Consider the following 22,951-nt stretch of genomic DNA (forward strand, 5'->3'; position numbering starts at 1 on the left):
CTTTATATTTTACTACCATTCATATATATGCTTTATGTAAATAGTTTCAAAGCCAGTGTCATTTTTTATAAAAAGATCCACTAGTTCTTAGAGATAAGTTAGTTCTGGGAACTCCTGCTACTGTCATGTCCTGCTTATAATAAAAACCATGTGCTCGGAGACCACTGCAATAAACCAGGGGGCACAAGGCTGCTTACAAACAGATTCAAACACAGGCGGGCTCAGGGGTGAGAAGCTCGGGGCCTCTGCTTTCAGTGGTTAAGACACAAGTGTCAACCATAAGCTCGGCAGGACAGCTTAGGACAATGGATACAAATGGATACAGACTCCATGAAGACCAGGGATGAAGTATTTTCACTCCTTTTACACATAAATGGATAAGGTAGGGGTAAGGAAGCAGCACACTTTTTTTTTTTTAAATCCTCAGGGAAGATCTTTTTTCCATTGGAGGGAGGGAGAGACAGAGAGAGAAACACTGTCGTGAGAGACACATCGATTGGCTGCCTCCTGCACGCTCCCCAACTGGGCCGGAGCCTGCAACTGAGGTACGTGCCCTTGGCCGGAATCGAACCCAGGACCCTTCAGTCCAAGGGCTGGTGCTCTACCCAGTGAGCCAAGCCTACCAGGGCAATGAGTTCTGATAATGTGTACCTCTGTAAAACTGCCAGCCAAAACAAGCTATAGAAATTTCCCATCGCTGCAGAAACTTCCCCTGTGCCCCAGTGCAGACAATCCCCCTCACCCCAACTCCTACAACCAGGGTCTTTTGATTTAAATACAACAAATTCTCACTCGTTGACAAATGGAGCTTATATCCAACTTGACATGTGATAGAGGCTCCTAGTTTCCCTTTTTAATCCCACACTTTTGTACTTCAGATCATAAGAGTTGTCATCAAGCTGTCGATAACAGAATGATCCTTGAAAGGTATCTGAATTCAAGCAGATGTAAATAAAACCTCCAAGTGTGAAAATGACAAGCTAAGAATGTGGAGGAGACCCCTCACGACATCCGGTACGGTTCTTCCCCCTCCCTCAAGTTAAGCAAGGTCTTTCAGACGCTTACTTAGAACTAACTGAACAACAAACAGTAATTCATTCTGAAGCTCTGAATCAATTTCTTTTCAAAATGCTCTTCGAAGGATAGATTTCCTTTGCAGAGTCAGCTACACCCCAGCTCATGGTAATGAAACTGGTGACCACCGTTTAAAAGGGGCTGGGCCCTGGATGCAAAGGGTAATAACGTTCTGAAAAATAAATGGCCTCACCTAAGCCATCGGGCTGCACACAAATAGAGAATGAAGGAAAACAAAACCAAATGAAATGATCTGCTTCTTGCAAGTGGCTATAAAAATGAAGATCTCCAGTCACCCAGTAAGACTGAAATGTCTGTTTGGAGCATCCATATTGCTTTTTAACAGCCTCTTGATTTACGTGGTCGATTTGCTGCGGGAGCCTTATGGCTGCACAATACAAGACAAAGATCTATCACGTTCATAATGGAAATGGAGCTCCTCTCATGGTGGAAAAGGGAGGCATAATTTGGTTTTAACAACTCATCTTAGACCAATGAATTCTGCTCAGGTTTGTTTTTCTCCTACAGGGTTCTTAAATGGGGATCAATGGAAGCGAGGGACAGTACAAGTTTGAAAGACAATGTTTCAAAATGTCAGCTACTTGGTTTCGATCGTCCCCACCAGAATGTGCAATGAGTGCAATATGCACGGGGCTTTATGGAATTAAAGGGAAAGACAACTTGGCAGGGGTCCCCCACTCAAGGCGGCAGCTCCCTCTGGCTCTCTGCTCTGTCTTGTTGGGGTCCATGCAAGCTCAGCCATTCCAGCCCTGCTGACTCCTCGAGTGGAAGGGCCTGCTAACTAGGCAGAGGGGCAGGGCAGTTTTGCCCACCTGGCATCATTTCGATCATTTGCACAAACAAACAAACAAACAAACAAAAGCAAAGCAAAGCAAAGCAGCAGAGATGCACGCGGGCTGCTGCTGCCTTTGAAAGGGTTCCTTCGAAGCCTCAGCCATCTCAGGCAGCCTCCATGGACCCTGCATCCCGAAGGGCACACGTGGGTGGAAGAACTCTTCTCCCCAAAAACAAAACCTGCCCTGAAAGCTGACTTGCGGTGATTAAGCGGCATTTGTTAATCATGTGTACTTATCCCAGTTTCCAGGAACACGGCTCCGGCTGTCAGGATCTATAAGGGGCCCATTAAATATTTACCGAACCATCTTTATAATGGGAGAAAAGGTCAAAGTTAATAAAACTGACAGGCAGCTCCTGTCCAACTGGATTTATACATTATTTAAGCACCAAATACTCCATTCTACAAAACAGTTTAGGTCTGAAAAGACTCCTGAACACGTTCACTCAGCCAATGGATCTAAAACAGCAGCAGGAAGCTCGGAGCTAACCCACAAATAAACATTAAGAACACACCACTCTCCAAAATACTGCCGTGAGTTTTCAATTACAGGTTCTGTAATATTTCTATAAAAATGTATTTCAATAAACATACTTTGCTCCAAATATCTGTAGCATGGAAACAACTGTTTCAAAAAGCAACTTATTAAAGTTCTAATGCGATGTTTCTATCCAAGATCCACTCTCCGCTAACCAGCAAGAACAACATGAAAAGGGGAAACGTGAAGTGACCTGTTCTCTTAACCCCCACATCTTACAGCTGGGAGGAGAGTGTTTAATGCGGCCGGGGTCAGGGGGTCTTTACTAAGTGGTAAGTTATCACTCGGTAATAACAGTGATTTCAGTGTTTTCTGGATTTTGAGAACATTTCTCTCAGTTCCAACTCTGCTGTCTATTAATGTCCACCCTGTATTTCCTATGACTGACCTAGGATTTTTCTCTCAGTTCTCAGCCTAAAGCCCTTTCTAATCCATTATGTCTGCTAGTTACCTCTGTACATGGGAAAATTTCAACAACTCATAAAGACCTGGGGAAAACACCATTTAGAATTAGGAAAACCTTGATTTGCCGAATAGTTTTAAATGAAGGCTGTTTTAGTATCATTTAACATGCAAACGTGCCAAGTGCTGCCAGGTAGGTGCCTAGTAGACTCTAACGGCCAGACTAGGAGCCTGTGTAGGGAGATGACACTGGAGACTGCTGCTGGGCTCTGCTACTAAGAGTTGCGTGACCTTACGCCTCCCGTCCCCCTACAGAGCACTTGCGAATCCTCTCCCTCTATCCCCCTGCTCTGAAGTCTGACTCCTTGCAATTTTTAAGGGAGTCACATGGGAGTGTGGTTTCACCCTAGAGTAGGGAGGTAATGTCCCTACAATTTCACACAGTAAGTTAACAAACCTTACACCCCTGGGTAACCTAGGTCTTTACAGAATCTGTTTTTAAAGAAGTCCAAACTATTAAGGCCCAAATTCAATCAGCTTTAATATGATTCGAATTACAAATACCATACACTGGAAGGAAATTATGTGAAAGGAAATTATAAAAAGCAGGATTCAAATGCAGTTTCAGACTGAAATTTTGGGTTCAGAAAATAAGGTGAGCAACCACCCCTCCCCTCCTCAGTTCTCTACTTGCTTCAAGTCTCCCACGTTGTTCTGAAGGCTTCTACCTGCTCCAAGACTGACAGAGGACATACTCTGCAGTGGACAGAGTCTGAGAAGAAAGCAGAAGGAAATCCATCACAGGGATCGCTCCACTGCACTCGTGATGCCACCAAGGCGCTGGTGAAGCAGTGGCGTTCAGTCAGGCCCCGGACATAAAGCCACAGTGTGCGCGGAACCTCTCTGGGGCCCAGGGCACAGAGGCTCTTATGCAGCGTCACCTGGCCCTCACCATATGGCCTGAATCCCACTTTAAGAAAACCTGACATTCAAAAACCTCAAAACGTACAGGCCAGATCAAGCAGGCCTGATTCCTGCCACTACAAAGACCACTACTTCCTTCTCCAGCATCCACCAAAAGCTACTTGGGGGGAAGGGGGTCCTCTTACCCTCCTCCTCTTACCCTGAAGGCACAGTTCACTTCATTTTTAAGTCACTTTACCTATAATGACATGTAAGCTTCTAGGGAACACTAACAAGACACATGGACACTTCTAGTATCTAAACCCTCTGACCAAAGAATGAGATTTAACTAAGTCGTAACAAGTCCTGGCTGGCTTAGGCCAGAGGGCCCATGGAGAGAAGAGAGGACGAGGCCAGGCCCCCAGCCAGTTTCCCTTCCCCAGGCACAGAGCCCCTGCCTGTGGCGGCACCTGGCACCTGGCACCTGGGAAAGGCGGCCTGTGTTGTTTCTTGGTCTGACTGCGAAGGCAGCCGCCTAGGGAGAGCTGTGGGCAAAGGCCTTGCTACGGATTAACTCTGTTCCCTACCACGTCCAGGACAACGCAGTGCACACAGGTGACGCGAACGAACCTGCCAGCTCGTGAGTGGACTGGCAGGTTAGCACGACTGCGGTGGCCTGGCCTGACCTGTCACTGCAGCCAGTCTAGGGAACGAAAGGCTCCGTGAGACAGTTCTCCCCAGGCTGGCCTCCCGAGGAAGCACACACACTGCCGTGCAGGTGCTCTGTCATTACAGAGCCACGACGGAACCCTTTCTCCTCTCATTCCCACCGCCCCAAAGGAGGTATGTCTGAACCCCTCTGTAGACCTGAGTTCAAGAAAAGGCGTCCAGAGGGGCTGCACGTGGATTACTGCAAATGACAGAATTCTAATGTTTAATGCCTTAGAGAAACCCACGACAGCCTGAGAGAGGTGACTGACCCGAGGCCACACATGTCTTAAATGGAAGGTGGCCACTTGGCAGTTACCTGTGGGGGAATGAGCTGCACCTTTCTACCTGGAGGCCTGGCTGGCATTTGTCGTCCCTGCTCCAGCAACGAGACACAGTGGTTCCTCCTGCACAAGGACCCAGACGGTGCCAATGGAGCCATGATGTTAGCATCACAGCACTTGCTGGCTCCTGTCTGCTCCCTTCACTCTGACCTCTTTTAGGTACTGAGATGTCGCCTGCTCTTCCTTCCTGACTCCAGTCATGTCTAGAGTAGGGAGTTTGGAGAAGTTCCGTATATTACCATTTTAAGGTTTTAAAATATCATTCAGGGTAAAAAAACAACATACACACAAAAAAACCTTAGAGAAAAGAAATCATAGAAATGTCAATGTTGTCAGGAAATCTAAATTCTAGACTCAGCGGTAGCACATTTTACCTGCCCCACGGCTCTGGCACTGTTGTAAGACGGGCCCATCATGCTACTGTAATAGGTCTTTATACATCCTCTCACTGTCCTGAGAATCACATGCACAATCTGTTTTCTCGCAGGGGTTCTCTTTGAAAAGCTGTGTACCATCTCACGACAGCAACAAGAAAGGACCCGTCCATGCAGTGTCACTTCCCCTCAGCGCACAGCCCACAGCCCCTACCTGAGGACACACCCCACACAGCCAGGGTGTGAGCACAGTGGGGGCGGAGGGCCAATCTGAGATTCTTATCCAGTCCTGTTTCCCCCAAGTCATTAAACTTCCAACTAGAATCGAGGTTTGAGCCACCCAGGAACACTTCATCCCCGCTTTGAGCTGCAGAGACCTCTGCCCTCATTACTGAAATGTGTTTTGTTTGCAGCTAATGAGAAGAACCACGCACGATGCTAAAGCTCTGCTTCTTTTGAACGTAACTCTAGGAGAGAAACAGGAGGCCTGCCTTGGTGTTACGGGCACCCAAGAAAACAGCCACAGAAAAACACCAGCCATTTAATTGGTTTGCTTGGATTTTTATCTAAATATTACTTCTTTCCCCCTTTTATCTCCTAAGACTTCTTCCAAATAGCCAACTTTTTTTAAAAAAAAAAAAGAAAAACAACCTTAAGTTTGAGCTTTTATGGGGAAAGATCTTTTTATTTAGTCACAACACCATCAATAAGCCATAAGAAGGAAGCCTCCAATTTAGATGCCTATTTGTTCTCTTCTGGGAAGCTGATTTCAGGCTTTTCAATTACTAAGAAAGCAGGACAGCAAATCTGGGCCGAGCCTCCTGCTCAGCCGGAGCATCAGTGACATGCTAAATGCCATTTGTTTCTTTCTTCCTACGTACAAATCCTCAAATGCCCGAACTTCACAGCCATCAAAGAAGTAAACAGAGAGGACGGATAGCTGTGTTTTCCTTTCCTAAGTCTCTGTGCTGTGTGGGGTCGTTGAGGACGGGTCCCCTGGAACACCCCAGAACTCACACCTTTATTAATAGCCTGTCTCACAACTGGCCCCGTTTACACCACAGCTGCACCGTGTCACCAGGCTTCAGAGATGCCAATAAGTTGGGAGAGATGTCACTCCCACCTCCGAACAGACTCACTAACAGAGCCAACTGTGCACGTGGCTAAATATGGACCATCTGTAACGAGAGAAGGAAGACAAAAGAGAGCAAAAGGGAAGACGAGCCGCAAACTCTGGAAGAACAGACAGAGGGGTGCATGAGACTGTATCCCTGTCTCCAGGGAAGCACCTCAAGTTTCCCACCAGGCTCTCAACTATGTGCCCCACCTGGTCCTAGAGAGCAAGGCACAGGGTCATAGAGAAAGGCCATGCTGGAGGGTCACCTGGCCACTCAAGAAGGTGCAGGCAGGAAACAGAAATAGGATGGGGGCAAAAATCTGCCAGGGCACCAGAGAGCACCCTACCGGATTATAAAAGAGTGGTGACAGCCAGTGAGACCGGGGCCTCGGGAGAGGGGCAACAAGGTGCAATCCTGCTCGCGTAGGCTCCTACTGGAGGAAGAAGTCCATGTCCCAGGGCCACCTTGTCCCTGTCTCCAACGGAGCTGAACCACCCAGAATAACATCCATTTGCACACTGTGCTCGATACCCAACGAAACCAGAACGCGTACTTGACGGTTCTGTTCCCCCCCGGACAGGAGAGGAAGGTCTTGAAGAGTAATACGTCCTGCAGTCATCTTTACACTTCCACCAGAAAGGCCCTTTCTAGCTGTTTTTTTATCAGAAGTATATACATTTTTTTACATTCAATATTACTCTGTATTAGTTTCGGGTGTACAGCACAGTGGTTAGACAATCCTACAATTTCAAAGCACCCCCCACTATTTCCAGGCCCCACCTGCACCACACATAGTTATGACAATATTACTGACTACCTTCCCTGTGCTGTACTTGCTGAATATTAGTTTTTAAATGCATATTAAGGCCTGGATCAACAGTCTAAAAAGTAAGGCTAGAATTATGTCTAAGGCCCCTTGTAACATTAAAATTCTATCATGTTATAAATATTTCTCCATGAAAAGGCAGTCTGAACTTGACTTCCTGGTATAAAAATCAACAGCAGTAAAATTTAAATACACTTATAAAATGCAAACATTTCACTAGTTACCCAAAGTCTCTAATTTAAAGGCCATTCGGGGGGGTGCTCTCTGAAACACCCGATGCCGTATTAGCTGAAACCCAGTGCACCGCTACAGGCCTCCCAAATGTTTACTGACATACAATAAAATGACAAACTTTATTTAGCTTGTTACTCTGCCCACTCACATGGGAGGCACGGGAAGAACTGAACACTCCTGAGCAACAAGTATGTCCCTGGATGGTTCTTCCCCCCCCCCCAAAAAGAAAGCAGGTTTTTCAACTGAGAGCTGAGTAAACTGAAACTGGATGCTTCCATACTCAAACCTAGACCTGAATGGTAAGCATTCATCATCTGCCCAGTTATCACTGGAAAGGTTTCAGTCAAGACACCAGAAAATAGGATTCTTGAAAAATCACCAATCTGACAAACAAAACTACAGTTAGGTTACCAGCAGCCTCTTTCACGAGGAGTAAAAGGGGTTCCTGGTGCCCTCGCATCAGTTTAGATCTAGGTGGAGAGTTTAAGTCTTTCTGCCATGTCACCAAATGACGACTTCTGCTTTGAGCACCACTTACCTCCGACGCAGCCCCCCCTTACTCCCATGTCACCTGGGAGGCACCCGACTGCTGCCTGGCCGCACTCCACCCACCCGCGGAGTGGGAAGGCGGAAAGGCGGTGCATGCAGAGGACACTTGGCGGAAGGAGAAGGGGAAACGGGCCACAGGTCCCTGACTTTGAAAGATGCGGAACCGTGACGTCAGACACACGGAGACTCAGGGGGGGAAGCTGGGGACAGCTGCCTGCCAGGAGGCCTGTGCGAACAGGAGTCAGGCAGCAGGAGGAAGCCTTTAGGACACATTTTTTTATCAGTCATTTTTGACAACCGCCTTTTCCCTCAAGAACAGGAGGAGGAAAGCCTGGTGGCTGAGAACTGCCGGTGGGCGAGGGGCCCGGGACACACAGGCTGGCACTCTGGAGACAGGGCAGCCCCGAGGGTGCTCCACGTGGCTGCGGTTGCTGAGCCGTTTCTCCGGCAGCGCACAGGGAAAACATGCTGACCTCCCAGGACGAAGCTGTTTTCTTGTTGACTGAGCACACTCCCTGAGGCAGCCTCACAAGTGCCTTTCCTGATCTCAGAGCCCGCGGAAGGAGTTTCCGTCGGCCTTTCACAGTGAGAAGGCAGAAGAGCAGCTGTAGGATTAACTGACAGGATGCGTGCCAAAGCCTTGAGCGGCGCCCCGCGCACGCGGGACAGAGCTGTCTCGTTACCAGGAGCCACCTCCCCAGAAACGCACGCCTCCAACCTGCCAGCAATGACCGAACGTTCACAAAACGATTAGAATTATCATCTTTTAATCAAACACTGTCACCCTAAACACGTCAGACGATAAACTGGTACGTGTAAAGGAAAAAAGGAAACAGAAGAGCCCTCGAGGCCGCTCTGAATGAGGAGCTGCGTTGAGGATGACCGTTGGGTTCCTCAGCTGGGTTCTGGTCCAACTGAGGCGGAGGTTCCAGCAGTGGCGACCCTGTGGCGACTTGGACAGGCTCAGCACAACCCAGGGCTCTGCCTGAGGGCTGTGGAGATGCCTTGAGCTCCCCAAAGGAAAGGCAGTGCAGAGGAGCAGGGGAAACTCCCTCTAATGTGCTGTGGAGAGTGTTCCTTTATCTACACACAGCCTCTGTGCCCAGGAAGCTGGCTCAACCTTGGTCAGGAGTATTTCTTACGCAGCTAACAGTGCTCAGCACTGGAAGATCAAGTTTCCCTCCGGACCCCAGAGCCCCATCTCCTTTACAGGACGACTGAAGTTTATTGTTGGTTTAAGTTCCAGCTGTGATTGTCTACACAGGAAGTATGAGAAAAGGCAAAGCAGGCGTCAGCTTACATGGTAGGATTTTTCTATGATAAATATGGGGCTGTGATTTCCATTTTTTGTAAGAAAAAAAAGCAAACGTCATACATACTAACTGTGGTATGTTTTGGGTTTAAAATGAAGCACAGATCAGAGTGAATTTCCTGCTGATCGACATGACCGAGGTGTGATTTCTATTCCACTTACTCTAAGAATGCAGAGAGGCAGCCACCTGTTTGGAGAGAAATCACAGGGCCCTTACTTAACGACAGTGTGACCTTGGGTGAGTCACTCTACGTTCTAGAGCCTCAGTCCTCCCCTCTCACTGGGGATAACACTGTTACTCAATATTACTTGATTACTCTAAAAGCAATCTGGGATTTCACTGAGCAAAACCACACTCAAGTTCTTGGAGTCAGTGAAGGCTGAGTACAGGAAAGTGCTGAGCAGAGTGGCTGGCACACAATACACAATGAATAAATGTTAACTAGGACTATGAACAGGCTGAGGTTGCTGAGCCACTAACAACGAAACTGAGCTTAGGGGTGATTGAGCCAATAACTGGAAGGCCTTGCTTCTCACAAAAACAAAAACAAACAAAAACCCTAGAGGAGGTGAACCAGTGAAAAACAGGCCTGTTTGGGGATGGGTCTGAGGAAGGGGAGTGTCCAGAGATGGCTGGACTGAAAGAGAGCTTGGCCCATGCTCAATGTGCAAATTAAACTTACTCCCACGATGCTCTGCAGCCCTCCTCAAAGTTCCTGAATTGTGCTGTGACAAACAAGCCAAGCAACCACAATGGGTATCAGCGGCAGCCAGCTAGGAGTGTCTAAGCAGCTGTCACCAACCACGCTCATCCAGAAGATCCAAATGGGGGAAGCAGCCTTCTTTGGGACCGGGGGCGGGAAAATAGGCAACCGGTACCACATCCAATGTGCCCTGTCCGTCCACACCACCACACAGGTTGCCCTTCCCCTTAGGACCAGGCATGCAGGGAGCTGAGAAAAGTTGAAGTCTGTTCAAGCCAGTCCAGAGCCTCTCTGAACCACCTTCTATGGGGCTGACCATGTACATTACAGTATGTATGCTTCCTGCGCATCTACCTTTACTCTTTCTCTCAACAGAATGCCAGAGGCCGAGCTCTCACAGGTCTAGCCTAGGGCCTACATGGAGCTCAGTAAGTATCTGCTGAGAAGGGGATGGCCTGATGGATGCAAAGCCTAGTGTTAGACATGGACAGATACACGAGATGTCCTCTGTTTTTAGAAGGTCAAGGTCACCTAGAATTTAAGTTCCACAGCTGTGCAGAGAGCTCCCTGGTCTTCAATGCCACATCCCCAGGGTCTTGAACAGTGCTTGGCATAACAATAAAAAACAGTAACAATAACATTAGCCAATGTATATATAGGACTCATTGTGAGCAGGTGTCACTCTAATTCATTTAATTCAATTAATCAACAGGACCACCCTATTTTACAGATGAGGAAACTGAGGCACAGATGGGAAATGGCCTGCCCAAGGTTACAGAGCTAGTAAGTGGCAGGGTCAGGATTGGAATCTGTACAGTCTGGCTCCAGGGTCCCTGCTCTGTAACCACCATACCCACGGCCCCTCCAGAACTTAGTATGTTCTCAGTAAGTATTTTAAAGTAAATGAACACATAACTAAGCATCAAAGTAAGGTAGGAATGTGGGTTCGGAACACCCTTCATGTGCATGGTGCCTATGGGGAGGTGAGGATGACAGGACTGCTGCCTCCTGTTCCCCAGCTTGTCCTGTCACGTTGCCACGGGCAGGCACACGGAGCTGCTGTGCGGCTCTGTGGGAAGTGGAGAAAGCAGGAGATGTGTCCAGCACAGGCCTCTTGGAAATAGAAACCCGGCTCGCCGCTGGTCAGTGAGCAACCCCAGCGCCTCCCAGCTGTTCTCCTTTCGTGGCTCTTGGCTTCTGATTCCCTGCCAGCTGCCGCCTCCTCCAATCTACTGCCGCTGCTGCCCGGGACGTGCCCTTGCTCCCCAGGACTCCGCCTGCTGCCCCGTGAGAGTAAGAATCTGCACACACACCTCTTCCCATTCAGTGCCTTCTGGTGTCTGGCCCGAGAAACGGGATGGGACAAGAATCTGCCAGGACAGAGCCATAAATATTTTTTTTCAATATAAAAATGTAAGAAGTTCTCATTAACATTGGTGCCAAAACTGTGGCAGCAAACATGGGCATGAGCTGGTGTGAGCCTATTTAAATCTTAATGTACCTCACTGAGTGTGACTGGTCTAACAATCTGCTACACGATACTTGATTACAGGGTACTGCCCGAGATCCCGCTGGAGAAATTAATGTAATATGTGGTAAATGAACCATGCTACCTTTTGATAATCCGAAGTATTCTAAACTTCAAAACAGTCAAACCCCCAAATCTCTGGCTCGGGACCTAGGACCTGTGCATGCAGTGGAGGGTGGTGTGTGGGCAGAACGCCATGCCCCCGGCACCTCAGTAGCTGCTGGCAGCCTTTGCTTGGGCACCAGCACCAATCGCATGGCCACTGCCAGTCTACAGTCACAGGGCACAGAGCACGACAACCCAGGTGAGCTGGCCCTGCCTCCCCTTCGCCTCACTGGAATCCCGCCCCTCTCCCAGCTCACCCCCTCCACTCTGGCCCCTTCTGTTCCTAGAACCCCAGCTCACTCAGTCTTAGGGCCCCTTCTCTAGCTGTGGAGCACTCTCCACCCTGATCTTTGCATAAAGCCCAACTTCCAGTCATGCAGGTCTTGACCTGCATGTCACCTTCTCAGAGCCTTCTCGGCTACCTGGCCTCCAGGAGCCTCCAGACTCTCTCACCAGGGTGTTTTTAATCACAGCAGTAAACTCAACTAGGTATTTCACCTGTGTTATTTATTCCTTTGTTTAGTGTATACTCCCCCCCCCCCCACCCCAGTATAAGAGGCTCTATTAGAACAGACTTTGGCTACTTTGGTCACTACCGTAGCCCCCACCTAGAGCAGGGCCTGGCACAGCACTGCAGCTCAGTAGGTACTTGCTGGGTGAAGGAATAAATAGGAAAATACTCAGAAGAGGCCTGTGGGCATCGCAGGAGCTGTGCACAGCCACAGCCACAGCCACAGGGCCTGCCCACTCGAAATAAAAACCTGCAGTACTGCCAGGTGATGTGGATTGTTGACACCTTCTGTGGACCTTACTCAGCAGATAGCTGGGGGAGGGTGTCACTAACAGTAGCAGGGGGTGGTACAATCAAAGGGCACTACAGCCTTCAAGTCATTTTTCAAAACACAGCCAGACATCACCTGCACCAGAATCAGCTATAGAGTGTCTACTGCAAACGCAGGTTACAGGGTCCCTGACTCAAGTCTGCTGGGTCAGAATTTCTACAGAGGAGCCCAGAACCAACATTATAAGATGCACCCCAGGTGGCGCTGAGACCACTAAAATTTGAATACAATCACAGTACAATCTCAAAAATATTTGATGACTCATCAATTGATTGAAGAGGTTGGTCTCTACCTGGGACCCACCAAGAATACGCTACAAGGGAGACCTCAGACAAATCACAGTTAGCTCCTGCTGGCCCAGCACATGGGCTTGGGCTTTCAAACACGGATGCAACATGCCTCCAGCAGCCAGGGCGCCCGTCTTCCCAAATCCTGTGGAAAACCTGAGTGTCTCCTGCATATACTTTGAAGAGTGGAGGGGAGAGCAGGACAGGGACATGCAGGAGAGACTAAGGAGCTCGTAGAATTCTGATCTCCTCGGGTGCCAAACTACACTGGATTAAGCAGACACAGAACATGCATCAAAGGGTCTTCAAATAGTTAAATTTTCAATCTTTATGAAAAAGAAAATCCATCAGATTTGATTGATAAGTGTACTTTTAAAAACTAAGAGTAAAAAAGTGAAGATTGGCAACATTTTTTGCCACATAATTTGCTTTCTTTGCCTTTTTCCACAGTACTGCACATAAATCAAAGAAATGTTAAGGAGGCCCATACATCACCAACTGGCATCTCACAACTATTTACCGAGTCTTTAGCAGACACAGGCCAGGGTGTGGGAAACATGACCAGAGAGGCCAACACCAACTCTCCAACAGTCAGAGAGCTAATTAAGTTTACAAATACCTCTCCAATGAGCACATTATGATATTTAATAAGAACGGCCTCCGTGAGGCAGGGTGACAAATACGGAGGGTGGGAAGGAAGACAAGCCAGCAGCGCTTTCCAGAGGGTACTGTGTACTTGAGCAAGCGCGGAAATCTGGGGCGCGGGGGGAGATGAGGGTTCAATGAAGTATGAAACCTGCTTTTCAGACGCACTTTGCATTGCCCTTGGGGGGAGGGGTGCGCTCCAGAAGTTGAAGGTCGCGGCACACAGGCTACGTGTGAACTGCTCCTAAGGGCGGCAGAGGTCAGGAAAGGCGGGTTTAAAGGGCTGCCTTTCCCACATGGAAAATGCAAGGATCCCGCAGGCACAACCCAGTGAGTCCTCACTCATCATCAGTAGGTTCGGCAACTTTAAGCAAAACAGATAAAGAAAATCCATTTTACCAAAGGATAAGTACTATAAACAAGAGTTAAGCTCCCATGGCATCTCATCAACATCACAATGAAACAACTTCGAGTGAAACGCTGCTATTCAAGACCGGTTGCACTTAACTGGTGGCTTAGGTCGGTTTCCCAGGACGGGAAGGGACGTGAAAAGGCTCAGGCTGCCGCAACAGAAGGCCACAGCGGGGCTCTGTCAGCAGTACCGGCTCCTCACACTCTGCAGAACGGAAGTGCAACATCCAGGAGCAGCACACCCGGTCGGTTCTGGGTATTGGGTACGTGTCCTCCTGGCTGGCACATGGCCGCTGTGTCACAGTGAGCTCACGTAATCTTCACGTATCCCCGGGGAGAAAGATTCTGGTCTCCCTTCCTCTTCCTGGAGGGATTCTAATCCCACCATCAGGGACCCACCCCACCCTTGGCCTCATCTAATACCTCCCGAAGGCCCCACCTCCTGATACAATCACACTGTGGGTAGGGCTTCAACATATACATCAGGGGGACACAAACATTCAGTCTGAAACACTGCGTCTGTCCAAGGCGGCACAGCCTGGCGAGTGCCCGGCTCCATCCACTCCTGTTCCCAGCAGGCTGTCTGCACGGGCAGAGGCCGGCTTGGTCTCAGACAGCGCCCCTCCATCCCATCACTAGAGCACTGCCTGGCTCCCCTGTCCCAGCACAAGGGAAGTGGCTCTAATTCTAATGGAGTGGAAAGTTCGGCTTTTAACACTGCCACCCACCCACCAGGTACTCCTGCCCTCCACTCTGCACCCCAGAAAAGCGAACTGCCGAGTGCCAAAATAGGAGCGCTCCGCTAAGGAAGGTTTGCAACCAGCTTGTCGGCAGAAGAGGGAAAGGGGTCCGTCTTGTCTTCTCAAGAACTCGGCGTTTCATTTTCTCTCCCTCCTCCTATGTAATGAAACGCTAGCACCAGAGGGATCTTCTTAGAAAGCATACTAGGGACCAAAGATGTAGTCTCTGTTTCAAATCACCAAGGTACAAACCTCTGCACATGTTTCTTAGAACCGTGCAATGAAAAGGAGGCCCTTCATGGCAAATGAAAGCCCATTACATCAAAGTGTGTTTTTTAAAACCACAAAGTTAAGATGCTGCAGACCTAGGTGCAAAACAAAGCAAAATGTATTCAAAAACCAGAGCCAGAGATCTATCTCCTTGGTGCACATGGTGGAATGAACAGTCCTGTCCACTGTGCTCCTCCTCAAACCACTAAGATGACAGCAAAGGAATAAACCCAGGTGTGTGCCCACAGGATAGAGTAGGAGGGGGACAACAGAGAGGGGTGGACATAATTCTAGAAGACAGGAAGCCAACAGACCGAGCTACCTCAGCAGAGAGAAGTACATGGAAAAGGTATCCTAGCATTGGCCGGTGTGGCTCAGTGGTTAGAGCGTCAGCCCGCACACAGAAGGGTCTCGGGTTTGGTTCCCGGTCAAGGGCACGTACCTGGGTTGCAGGTTCAATCCCCGGCCCTGGTCGGGGCACGTGAGGGAGGCAACCAGTCAATGTGTCTCTCACATCGATGTTTCTCTCTGTGTGCATCTCTCTCTCTTTTACCTCCCCCCTTCCATTCCCTCTGAAAAGCAATGAAAAAAATGTCCTCAGGTGAGAAATTAAAAAATAAAAAAAAAAGGCACCCTGCACGGAGGGGAGGATGGGAAGGTAGAAAAAGTCCATAAAGAGCAAGCAGAACTGGGCTGCAGAATTTGCAGAATTTCTAAAGACTGAAGAAGTGGGGGCACTCTGTATGCGAAGGCCAGGTGTGAGGTGGGGTGAAGTCAGCTGGGCTGGCTAAGTCCTTTCTCGACACCCAGAAGCCAGCAGGTGCATTCTCTGGAGAGGCTGACCCAGAGACGCTCAGGGACAGCTCAAAGCAGGGGGGCAAATCTGCACTCTGAATGGCGGGACAGCCCCCTTCCCCCAGTCTTCAAAAGAGGAATGGCATCATAGCACACTACATGGCTCAGCTGTGGACTGGATCTTACAGCCCTAATACCATAAAAACTGAACGTCAATTAGGCAAATCAATGGGAGAGAGGGGGATACAAACGTGAAATCTTTCTCTTCCACAGCTGGGTCGAAGATAACATCTAAAATAGCAGTTTAAGCAAGTTATTTAGAAAAATGTAGGCAGGTATCCAAAGAAAAGAGCCAGAAGAGTTGAAAGGAGTTCCCTCCAGGGAGCGGCACGTGAAACAAGCAAAGGACCAATGTTGTTGTTACACATCTCGTAGGATGACTTACTGGCCTTTTCGTACTCCTTTGATGAACATTAAAATTATATTGGCCAAAAAATTAAATTTAAAAAAGAGCCTCAAATTGAGGAGGGTCCTGAAGTGTAAGGCCCTGTAAGGACGGCGCCAGTGCATCGCCTACGGGTGCTAGTTTACTCCAGTAACACTTAGTTTCACTGCATTTTACTGCGACAGTTAAAGGTTTTCACTACAGCAGATGCCTTCCCTCCCACACATCAATTAATGTGCAAATCCGCTCAGGTTGTAGAAATAACGAGGTGCGGAGAGCTCCCACACTGCGCCTGCCATCAGGTGGATGTAGTGGGCGAGGTGCTGAGGGAAGCTGCTGACAGCGAGCTGCTCGCCAGGTTGGGGGGTGTCCCAGAGCTGGTGAGCCCACCAGCCCCAAGGCCCACCCTACTTCAAATCAACATGCGCGGAAGGGCAGGCACCAGGAAAACCTGAAAAACAATGGAAAATGCAGGAGACCTGTGAGGGTGGACTTGGGGCTCCTTTTGCAGGTTCTCATTCGGGGTTTACCAAGAACCGACGTTCCTGATCCTGAGCAGCAGCGGCGCAGTGCCCCGAACTCACCTTTGGCCTGCAGTTTGGCAAAACCACCCATCGAGCCCGTGCGCTTGAGTTTTTTCCTTTCCGAAAGACTAAACCACAACCAGTGTTGTTTCAAAAGAGGCTGGAAACAGTCCCGGCGCTTCTGCTCTGCCACAGGGCTGCCTCCTTCCTCGCTTTCACTCACATCTTTATTTTAATGACTTCACTAGCAAGATGAGCGAGGAGACGTTTTCACTTTCACCTATGCAAACATTTTATGCAGAGCGCAGGACCGGCCAGATCCTAACGAGGGAGGGGCTGGCGGGCCTCAGGAGCCGCAGCTAGGGGCCGGATCACCGGGGTCAATTCTCCAGGTCCCAAGGGCTCTAGGAAAGGGCTCTTCCTCGCCCGGCGCCCTCTGGGCCTCTCCTGTCCCCTCTCGTCTCCCAGCGCCTGGCGGTGAAGCCATCCTCCTCCTGGGCGGTGCCCCAGCCTCCTTTCTACTTGGTGGTAAACTGTGGGAGTGTGAAGAAGCATTTCACATGCCTTCCTGCTTTGAGAAGTCACCTTTCCAACAAGTTAAAGAGCGTCTCCATCAGCCTGACAGGCAGTATGAACACGTTTCCTTCTCCGCCATGGTCTGGGCCAGAAGTAAACTCCCCCGCGAACATTTTTCATCCCCACCAGCCAGAGGCAGCCTCCGCCAGGTGTCTGTCTCTCTCCACACACCACTCTATAAAGATTGCCCATCACAGCCTCTGGTTTTGAGGGCAATAACTTTCTTTACGTCCTTATGAAAGCAATTCAAAGTTCCCCTGACATTTTTTGACCTGGCATTGTTTGTAAAGGGCACAGGTTAACAATGTTTAAGAAAAGATCACACACAATAGATGAATCATAGAGATTCCTGAGATGCTGTCTGGTGCGGGCACCGCTCTGCTTCCCGCTTGCACCACACTGGGCTCAACAAAGCACCATCAAAATGCCAACACGGGCATTCTGGGATCTACAATCACCTGACATTTTTTCCAAGAAAATTTAAATTCGAAAAACTTTGGTAAATTTAGTCTGTGAAGTACCACCCGCCTCCCCTTCCACTCCCCTAAAAAGGGCAGGAAAATTCATCATCAAAGGTTACTCTGCGCCCAATGGCATCAGAGGGTATTTCAGCACATGCATTTGTGTGTGTGAACCTCCAACTGCTCTGAGACAGCGGCCGCCGCTGCCACAGCCGATGAATTAGTAATGGAGCGGCTGTCTTCCTGGACTCTTCCCTCCTCATTTTTGTCAGTGTAACTCAGATCCTGTGTCCCTCTAGGTCTCTAGATTCTACTGTAGAAAAGTAAGAGGCACACACCTCCCTTCCTCCCCTATCAACCCCCTCCCGACTCAAGAATCCAAGGACGTTCCTAACTTGGTGATTAAAAATACACCATTTTTATTTCAAAAGTTCAACCATAACACATTCTCTTCTTTAAAAATTTTATAGCATCTACACTTTCAATTTGAGATGTTTCATTCATGCTAGGTGAGCCTCTCATGTTCTGTATTAAATGCAAGGCGTGTGTGAGCGGAACTATTAATAATATAACAGTGCCAATCTCAGAAGCAGCACCCAGCACCACACTCGGCCCCGCAGGAATAGACGTGGGACGGTGAGTGCACGGCAATCTTTATCAAATACATGGGAACTGAGGACAGGGCTCACTGCTCCCCTCTCCCAGCTGGAGAATCAGGAGGAACTTTCCCTTCTCCCCCAAAGGCATAGCACCTCATTAGCTCTCACAGACACAGATCTGAAACAGAACACAAACAATTACCTTTACTAGATTCAAAGAAGAGAGGGAAGGTGAGCTGAAAAGTGTTTGTGGACAAATGAAGGTTCTAAATTCACTGAGTACATCAAACTCGGGATTGAAGGTCACTAAAGTCACTGACAATGATGGTAAAACAAAGTCTGGTTCTCATGTCTCCAAGAACCAATTTTCTAGCAAAGCCTGCCTTCCACTGTGATGACATCACGTAGCGCTATCCAAGGATGCCACCTGAGCCAAGGGCCTGAGGGATGCTAATGATCGCTGAGGTGACCAAGGAAACTCCTGGTAGAGATGCAGGTGAAGGTGGTGGCCACCAACCCATCAACAGACGGTGAGAACCCTGGGGAGCCCTTGTCGGGACAACTGCGTGTCACGCCTGCTTTGCTGCTCTTCCTCTGGGCTCCTCGGTGGTCCCAGCCTCCCCTTACAACGCACTGGCTGACCCTGACCCTCTCTCTCTCCAGTTCCGTCTGCCAACGTTCATTCCTCACGAGTGCTCCTTCTGACGCTTCTCATTCCACACACGCTGGTAAAACATAGTCATGAACTTTTGTTCATTGGCTGGATTAGCAAAGATCTAAAAATGAGGTAATACAGAGCATGAGGGAGAAAAATGCCCCAGGCCCTACAGGCGGAAAGTGTCAACTGGTACAACTCAGGGCAAGTGGGCAACAGCTACTGACATGACCACGCAGCTACCTTTGGGACAGAGGTTCCTCCTCAAAAACCGTATCACTCATCAGGGCAACCCTCCCACCCACACCGGGACACCTGCGGAGCGCTGCTTGTAACGGGAGAGACTGCGAGCAACCTCCCTCTCTCTGGGGAGGGGCCTCACGGCAGACCCGCGCTCACAGCAGATCCTACGGTGGGCTACAAAAGCCGCTCTGTGGAAAGAACGAGCTTAGAGCAAGGGGGCCTGGCCTCCCAGGAGCGCGCGTCTGACAACTGCACTGTGGCCGTGGATGAGGCACCCCTGTTCTTAGGAGGAAAGGGTCAGGGTCAGCTTTACAAACTGAAGGGCTGTGGAAACCCTGAGTAGAGCAAGTCTATTGGTGCCATTTTCCCAACAGGAAATGCTGAGGATTTTTTAGCAATAAGGTACTTTTAGCAATAAGGTATTTTTACTTAAGATATGTACACTGCTTCTTTAGACAAAATGCTATCGCACACTTAAGAAACTACAGTATAGTGTAAACATAACTATCACAAGCAGCGGGAAACCAAAGAATCTGTGTGACTCGCTTCACTGCAAATCGGCTCTACAGGGGTGGCCTGGAACCGAACCCACAGCGCTTCCGAGTGACACCGTATGCTAATCATATGTACACTGACAAACGGAAAGAAAACGTAGCAAAGGTAGGTAAGAGCATACAGAGCTCAATGTGCTCTTCTTGTAACTTGTCTAAAAGCTAGAAATATTTTCAAAGTACAAAGTTTAAGGAAAGTGTCAGACGGTGGCCAGTCCTCACAGAGCAAGCTCACAACACCCAGGCCATGAGAGCCCCTTCAAAGGCGAGAGGCAGAGCAGAGCCACAGGAGACCCGAGCTAGGCTGAGGCTCCATGAGCCAGCACTCAGCCAGCCGCAGTCCCGACCCCGCGGGGAGGTGCAACAGCAAGTTTCCACACAGCCCTGGGTCAGAGCTGGGTGGCCCACCCTCCCAGTCCAGCCAGTATGAGCTGCATTCTGGGTGATGGCCCTGAAAAACCTTCAGATTCCTCAACAAAAACAAAAAAAGATGAAATTACATTCGTGCGCTGGATTAACGCAGAGGAAGAGGTATTTTGGAAACATCTGAAAAAGCTGAAGGACAAAAATACTGTCTGGCTAACATTTAATAAATAAGAACAGCTCATTCTCCTGAGCACTTGGATTCGGTGAGAACAGGTCTTCTGGTTCCTGCATTGCTGTTTTAACTGCATCAGGAATTGATTAGCACGCCACGAATGCCAGCGGCCCCTGCTTCTTAGGACAGAGCACACTGAAATGGTGCAGGTCTGAATCCTGGTTCTGCCACTTACCACAATGGGTGACCTTGGGCCAGTGACCTGACCTCTCCTGCCCCAGTGTTCTGGTCAGTAAGACAGAAGTGACAATATGCACACACTTCACGGACTGTGTGCGGGAACCAGAGCACATCCCTTACTGCAGAGACAGCAACGAGATTCTGTCCCAGGTACGGTGCTCGATGCTAGGGACGCAGCTCCGAGCCTCATGCAGCTTACAAGCCTGCAAGTATAGACTGACATGCCCCTCAACTAGGGGTGGGGAACCTTTTCTCTGCCAAGGGCCATTTGGATATTTGTATTGGATACTCGTGGGCCATTCCAAATTATCAACTTAAAAACTAGCAATGAAAAAAGCTCCTAGATTTACTGAATTTCGAGTCCTGCCTGCAGTTGCCTTGGCAGGGCCAGACCAAAGGATTTCAGCCAGCTGGCCGGAGGTTCCCCACCCCTGCCCTAAACCAAAAATGGATGACCTTTGTGACAAATGCCTTGGCATTTGGAAGGTACAGGTGCTGAAAGCCTGCACTAGAAGGACACTTCCGGCAGAAGGAACAGCACGTAAAAAAGCAGAGGGAGCGGGCACGTTAAAGAAAGCGCAGGAAGAGTGTGTGAAGTGTTTAATCGGCGCTGGGAGCAGGTTAAGCGCTCCACAAAGGGGGTGGCAATAGCAAAGGGTGCCAGGGGATAAGCAAGCCCCTTATTGCCACGCTCACATACCACCCCCTTTATCACGGAGAATGGCAGCTAAGTCACAATGCAAATAAGCACACTTGAAATAAGTGTGCTCTTCATTTACCAGCACACTGTGTGTGGCGCTACTATATGCTAGTAGCTCTCGGAAGCGATTTTCCGATTTAGTGTCACCTATCGGAATGAAAGCGTGAACAGTAACAGCTGCGGGAGATGTTTTCAAGCCCACGCTTCAATTAGCCACCTAGGTACCAGTTCATTCAGCCTCCATGATTGCCCAAGGCATCTACACAAAACAGGACTAGGCAGGGCTTTTAAAATAAGGTGGATCTGGTGGTTCTAACAGTTGAAAGACGAGTTACTGGCATACAAAACAAACAGCGAGCAGCTGAAATCCATGGAGCGGTTGGTAATTCATCTATCAAAATCTAAAGCTTGGATGGCACCAAGAACAGATGGCTGTGCGATATGCAAACAAATCCACAGCAACAATGGGCTCAGGCTGGCTGCGGTGGCACCGAAGGCAAGCTGGAGCTGCCACGCTGGTGAGGGGACATGACAACAGTGGGGCTCAGAGTCTCTGGGGAACATCACGGAACGAAAACCAGCAACACAGGCAGGGCCTCCAGCCCTGCCCCACCCCCAAGGAGCTGGCAGTCTGGGCAGAATTGCGTGTTTCTTACACATCAGCTTTGGCTGACACAGAGCATGTTCCCCCATCAGAAATGAGACAAGAACTCAGATTCCTGGATCCAGTATGTCATGTCACCTGCCTCCTCAGCACCAGCAAAATCCTTCCTGCCCCACAAATACCACATCCTGGGAGGGGTGAGGATGGGTGAGTGACGCATCCACACGACTAGGATGCAAAGAATCCACAGAGCGTACAGTCAGGAGGATGTGACATTTCATCTGATACAAGCAGCTATTTGATTTTAAAAGGCACAGAGAGAAAGTGGCTTCACCAGGCAACACTCATCCATTTCTTTCCCTCAATCATTCACTCATTCATTCATTCAAAAAACACTTATGGGCCACTCCCTAAAATGTGCTGGGCATCTTCTAATCATTTGGGAAACACCCATGAAATAAACAGAGAACACCTCCTAGTAGAGGAAGATAGACAATAGCTCTTTATTTTTTTAAAGTAAAAATACGGTATGTTAGAAGATAAAACGTGTCACAGTTTCTAAGATGTGCAGAGGAGGGGGACTGCTAGTAGGGAACGCTGCAATGTTAAACACGGTGCTTACTGAGACGATGACTTCTGAGCAAAGATATGTGGACTATCTGGAAGAAGAGTGGTCAGCACAGAGGCCGGGAAAATGGAAGCATAGCGTGAATGTTTTGGAATCAGCAAGGAGTCTAATGGCTGGAGCAGAGAGAGTAAAGGGGAGAGAAGCAAGGCGGTGGGTGGTGTGGCGGGCAGGTCACGTACATGGGCTTGTACTAGGGGTGAGGGGGGAGCCCTGCAGGGCTTTAAGCAGCAGAATAACATGACCTGACTTTTCCAACTAGAGGATAGCTGACCGCTGGGTGAGAAAAGGCTGCAGAAGAGGGGAGAGCCAACAAATCCACAGCAGGGCCAACACAAGACCCTGAAGGCCAACCTGGCTTACCAATGGCTCTAATGCAACTAAATGGTATTACTTTAGTCCCTTTGCTTCCAACTTGGACTTCTACATTACAAGGAATGCCACAGATCAAAGTGGCTCCCCACGGAATGAACAGTTGGTTCCTAGGTGAACTCTTCAAGCACGGAGCAGAGCAAGAGCACAGGAGAACTATCCGTAGCTGGGACGTTCCAGTGTTCTAATCTGATCATCAAACCTGTCGTTTGCTGAGTGGGTGCAATCTGTCAGGGGCTTTGCTGAGAGGCAT

The 22,951-nt window shown here is 49.1% G+C and overlaps 1 protein-coding gene across 2 annotated transcripts in view; it reads right to left on the bottom strand.

Moving 5' to 3' along the window:
- Positions 1-22,951, bottom strand: part of MED27 (mediator complex subunit 27) — a 145,196-nt gene that overhangs the window by 86,300 nt on the left and 35,945 nt on the right. The gene's annotated exons all lie outside the window — the stretch shown is intronic.

The sequence above is a fragment of the Miniopterus schreibersii genome (genome assembly GCF_964146895.1).
Source record: "Miniopterus schreibersii genome assembly, chromosome: 11".
Lineage (NCBI taxonomy): Eukaryota > Metazoa > Chordata > Mammalia > Chiroptera > Miniopteridae > Miniopterus > Miniopterus schreibersii.